Source organism: Zea mays, chromosome 5 (genome assembly GCF_902167145.1).
Source record: "Zea mays cultivar B73 chromosome 5, Zm-B73-REFERENCE-NAM-5.0, whole genome shotgun sequence".
Classification (NCBI taxonomy): Eukaryota; Viridiplantae; Streptophyta; class Magnoliopsida; order Poales; family Poaceae; genus Zea; species Zea mays.
In genome coordinates this window covers 120,347,262-120,353,237 of record NC_050100.1, presented here as the reverse complement: position 1 = coordinate 120,353,237, position 5,976 = coordinate 120,347,262, and the positions used below count along the sequence as shown (strand labels likewise).

General features: G+C 39.1%; 1 non-coding gene across 1 annotated transcript; it reads left to right on the top strand.

The window, feature by feature from the left end:
• The first annotated feature begins 573 nt into the window (after positions 1–573).
• LOC111589486 (U2 spliceosomal RNA) lies at positions 574–777 on the top strand. Its single transcript, XR_004849901.1, has one exon. It is a non-coding gene; the product is annotated as a U2 spliceosomal RNA (small nuclear RNA).
• Positions 778–5,976: the final 5,199 nt, after the last annotated feature.

Below are 5,976 nucleotides of genomic sequence, written 5' to 3'. Positions count from 1 at the left end.
TTGAGAGGTTGTAGAACAACATCACTAAGGGATGGACGGTTTGGGGATCCCATGTCTGCGGCAGAAGAGGTCGTGTTCTGCAAAGCCTACGCAAGTTTTTGGTTTCGACCTGTACCTGTACCATGAAGATAAGACACCGTAGAAGACCAACATTTCTCCACACTGGCTCTGGTTAGATTCGCGGTTCAGAGGCTATGGATTGTTTAGATACCATCCATACTACACTGTAAATATGTTGAGCTGCTAGGTCCTTGAGCCGTTGTAACGTTGGTGCCATATCATTTTGGTATAGCCTTGTCTTGCAAAATGTTGTCAGCTACATTTGCTATGGATTATGAAATTATGAATATCTGCAGTGCCTGTTATCCTTGTCTCAAAAATACATATATTCATTGTGTCTAATTTTTGTACAGAAAAGGGTTAAATTAATTGTGTCGTAAAATGTTCTTTTTTACTACTAGGTAGTAGAGTAGTAGACGTTAATATATCTCTATCTCTACTACTTTAAAGCACGAGTTTCAGACGATCGACTAAGTGAGCTATAAAACAAGGAATTGAGCTCCTTTTTAGTTTATACATTTCTCGGTCTTTTAGCTAAGATGAACTGTAACATTTGTTCTTACTATCAATTTAATATCTGATATATGAATAATATATTCACTTTGGTATTAAATTTATTTGTTATGAGTACTTTTTGTGGGGAGGCTCTAGGGATGGCAACGGGGATTCCCCCGTCGGGGATTGGCTCCCCATCCCCGTCCCCGCGGGAGAAAAATTCCCTATCTCCGTCCCCGCGAACGCTCACGGGGGAGCTTTTTCTCCCATCCCCGTCCCCGTCAGGGAGTTTATCCCCGTGAACCCCGCAGGGAATCTGTCCCTGCTAGAACTACAATAATTAAAAATAAATTTAAATTGATCATACCAAATTAATACAAATTTAACAAACAAGATTGAAAATTACAATAGACATCTACTTTAGAGTTTAGTTTTCTATTTTATAACATGTCATGCACTGAGTTTTTACTATAATTTTAACAAGTAAATTGACTAACTTGGATAAAAAGTTTCGTGGGGCGGGTACACGGGGAACGGGGACGGGATGGTTCCCCGTCCCCGCGAACCCGACGGGGATTAAATTCCCCCCACTTAGATCCCCGCGGGGACTAAATTAGTTCCATACCCGTCCCCTAGTAGAGAAATTACTCGTGGGTAATTGGGGATCGGGTCCCCGTTGCCATCTCTAGGAGGGTCTATCACACTGGTTTACTCGGCTCTCATGTGCCGCTCAACCATTGCACTGCCAGTGAGCCCTCACGTGTCGGTGTCACTCAGCCATTGCATTTATGGTATGGTCTGACGCACCCCAACCAATATCATAAAAAACAATTGTGTGTAGTCGTAACGCATGAGTATTGGACTAGAATTATGATTGTGTGTCCTCGCAATGCACGAGCATTTACTACTTCGTCTTTTTCTTTGATGATTAGTATTATTTTTCAATTGTGTTTCAACAATTATCTCATTTAAAGAAGTCTACATATGCAATATATAGCCATAGCAATGCACAAGCACTTGACTAGTGTGTAAACTGGAGAGTGTAGTCGAATGTTTATGAAACTTAGTTAATATGTGTTATATTTGTAAACTTTGACACAAGAAGTTGCAAAATCTTCTAAAACTTTTATGTCATGCTTTTGTCATCACTACATGTGTCCTTACCAAATTTTGATTTTTTAGCAAATTTACACATTCTTTTATAATTTCTATAAATAGGTATGGAGTAATTCATTTAATTGATATAAAATAGTGAATATGCCACGAAAAATAAATTTTCCTTTCCAAAATAAATGAATACCCAATATTAATATGTGTACCAAAATTTAAATGGAAATAATGAAGAAAATTATCTTTATAGTGTAAACTGGAGAGTTGTAGTTTAATGTTTATAAGACTTAGTTGAGATGTGTTCTATTGTGAACACTTTGACATAAAAATTTGTAAAATCTTCTAAAACTTTTATGTCATGCTTTTATCCACACGAACGTCTTTTCCAAATTTTTGATTTTTTACCATGTTTACATATTATTTTACAATTTCTATAAACATGCATGTAATAAATAATTCATTTAATTGATATAGAATAGTAAATGTGACAAAAAATAAATTTTTCATTCCAAAGTGAATGATGACCCTATATTAATATGTGTACTAAAATTTAAATAAAAATATTGAAGAAACTAATCTATATAATGAAAATCAGAGAGTTGTGCCTAAATGTTTATGAAACTTAGTTAAGATATGTTCTATTTCTAAACACTTTGATATAATAAGTTGCAACTTCTTCTAAAACTTTTATGTCATGCTTTTATCATCAAGATATGTGTCCATACCACATTTCAGAAAAAATTATGACATTTACATATTATTTTATAATTACGGTATGCAGTAATTCATTTAATTGATATAAAATAGTAAATGTGGCAAAAAGAATTGCCATTCAAAAATTAATGGATACCCTATATCAATGTGTGTACCAAAATTTAAATGAAAGTAATGAAACAATTTATCTATACAGTATAAAGTGGATAGTTGTTGTTGGGGGTATGCTTTGTAGCCGAAGATCCTAAAAAGAACACCTTCGAAAGGTCTTCTCAGAAGCAGGCGCCGAAGCTATTATCTATAAAGCTTCGGCACAAAGACAAATCTCAAGATGAAGGGTCGAACCGACTTAGAGATGAATTGACTTAAAGACCCATGATGTTTTGTGTCATTATTGTAGTCGGTTATAAAGGACATAAATGTAATTTTGCACAGGTTGCATCCTGTGCCTATAAATAGGTGAACAGTATCCCGACACTGTTCACGCGATCTTGTAATTACTGATACGTCACGCTTGTACTTTTGCTTTCATTCAAGCCAAAGGTACACTTGTAATTTAATGTCATTTCTATTTTTCCGTGTTAATAAAATAGAAATGATCTAATAATGATATATAAATGTTCATGCTATCTTTTGTATTTCATGTGTTTCTCATTATCACTATCATACACCATAATCATGAAGGTATGTCCTTCATGACCTTCGTCCGAAGATCGTTATATCCCAAGGGAAATAATGTTTCGAAGGACGAAGGGCATTAATCATTTAACCTTCTTTTGTGTTGCCTTGTTCTTAATTCATAGCATTTGAGAATAAGTCCCCAACATTGGCGCCCACCACCGGTGAACTCACTTCCACTTTCTGAGTTGATGGCTTCGTTCAAAGCTGGAGTTGCTTCGACTCCGAAGCTTTTACTTCCGATAACAGGCGGTTCATGCTCAGAGCCGGCTAACAAGAAGCAGAAGAAGGAGGCATAGACAAGGGTGCAACATGTAGGGGTGCAAGGACCCTTCATCAAGTCAAGATGGTCTCATATCCCGATTACCTTCTCCCAAGAGGATCTTCAGCTCAAGGATTACCCTCACAATGATGCCATGGTTATCTCTTGTGTTATCAAAGGATTTCTAGTCCACAATGTTTTGGTTGACACAGGCAGTGCAGCGGATATTATATTTGCTAAGGCCTTCAGACAGATGCAAGAGCCCGAAGATAAGATTCATGACGCCACACATCCCCTTTGTGGCTTCGGAGGAAGGCAGATTGTAGCACTTGGCAAGATCACGATGCCAGTAACCTTCGGATTTATCAACAACACAAGGACTGAACAAGTTGTGTTTGATATTGTTGACATGGAGTACCCTTACAACGCAATCATTGGTCGTGGTACTCTCAATGCTTTTGAAGCAATTCTTCATCCAGCATATCTTTACATGAAGATACCTTCGGATCAAGGACCTATTGCTATTCATGGAAGTCAGGAAGCTGCCAGAAAGGCCGAAGGAAACTGGACAGATTCAAAAGCAATCCATAACATAGATAGAGCTGAAGCTTGTGAGCAATACAAGTAGAGAATGGAGAAAGCTGCTTCGGCCGATCAGCCGAAGCCCATGCTCTTATGTGACGATATAGCAGAGCAGAAGGTGCTATTGGGATCTCAATTGTCTGAGGAACAGGAGAAAACTCTGATAAGGATTCTGTTCAACAACAAAGATGTCTTTGCATGGTCAGCTAATGATCTATGCGGAGTTAACAGGGATGTTATTGAACACTCGCTCAATGTTGATCCATCCTTCAGACCCAGAAAGCAGAGGCTTCGGAAGATGTCTGATGACAAGGCCGAAGGTGCTCGGAATGAAGTAAAAAGACTCCTTAGCGCCGGAGTCATCAGAGAAGTGAAGTACCCAGAATGGCTAGCCAACACTGTTATGGTAAAAAAGGCCAATGGCAAATGGAGGATGTGTATTGATTTTACTGATCTCAACAAGGCTTGTCCGAAGGATGAGTTTCCATTACCAAGGATAGATTCCCTAGTTGACGCAGCAGCTTCGTCAGAGCTTATGAGTCTGCTAGATTGTTATTCAGGCTATCATCAAATTTGGATGAAGAAAGAGGATGAGCCAAAAACCAGCTTCATAACCCCTAGTGGAACATATTGTTATCTTCGGATGCCTGAGGGGCTCAAGAATGCTGGAGGAAGCTTCAGCAGAATGACAGCGAAAGTTCTTCATTCTCAAATAGGCAGAAATGTGCTAACTTATGTTGATGATATCATAGTAAAAAGCACGAAGCAAGAAAATCACATTGCTGATCTGCAGGAGACCTTCGCCAATTTTAGACAGGCCGGTCTGAAGCTGAATCCAGAAAAATGTGTCTTTGGAGTGAAGAAGGGGAAATTCCTTGGTTGCCTAGTTTCAACAAAAGGGATTGAGGCTAATCCAAATAAAATCGAAGCTATTCTTTGGATGGAACCACCAAGCACAAAGAAGGGGGCTCAACGACTGACGGGAATACTTGCATCTCTGAATCGATTCATATCTAGATCAGCAGAGAGAAATGTACCATTTTTTGAAGTACTGAAGTCAGCCGAAGTTTTTCAATGGGGGTCAGTTCAGCAGAAAGCCTTCGACGAGTTGAAGCAGTATTTGATAGATCTAACGACATTAACTCCACCAGCGCCAGGGGCTCCTCTGTTGTTATATGTGGCAGCTTCGCACTCAGCAGTAAGTGCAGCACTTGTCCAAGAGAAGCTTGAAGGGCAAGCCAAAAAGCAAGCCCCAATATACTTCGTCTCCGAAGTCCTTAGTTTATCAAAGAAAAACTATACAGAATTAGAGAAGGTGCTGTATGTTGTTTTGATGGCTTCCAGGAAACTTCATCATTATTTTCAAGCATACCATATAATTGTTCCTTCTTCACAGCCTTTAAAGGATATTATGAGAAATAGAGAAGCTACTGGAAGGATTGGGAAGTGGGCTGCGGAACTCAATGAGTTCTGCATTGATTATGTGCATAGATCTTCGATTCAGTCCCAGGCGTTAGCAGACTTCATTGCTGACTGGATGCCAGGGGCTCAGGAAGAAGAAGCAACTAAAGATGCCGAAGCTTGGATAGTATTTTGCGATGGTTCTTGGGGAACCTTCGGGGCAGGTGCAGCTACCGTCTTAATTGCACCTTCCAAAGTCAGAACATGCTACACAGTGAAACTTGATTTTAGTTGTACAAATAATATTGTTGAATACGAAGCTTTGCTTTTGGGTCTTCGGAAGTTGAAAGCAATGGGGATAAGAAGGGTTGTCCTCAAAACTGATTCTCAAGTTATTTCTGGCCATGTTGACAAAAGTTGCAAAGCAAGAGATCCGAAGCTTGAAAAATATTTGGATACAGTTCGAAGACTTGAAGCCTCCTTCGAAGGGTTTTCTGTTAAGAATATTCCACGAGGAGAAAATGAACAAGCTGATCTACTAGCCAAGTCAGCAGCACAGGGGCTGCCATTACCTTCGGAAGTTTTCTTTGAAACAATAAAAGCACCTTCGGTTGACCTTCTTGAAAGAGCAGTGCTCAATATATCTCCTGTTTACAGCGAAGATTGGAGAACTG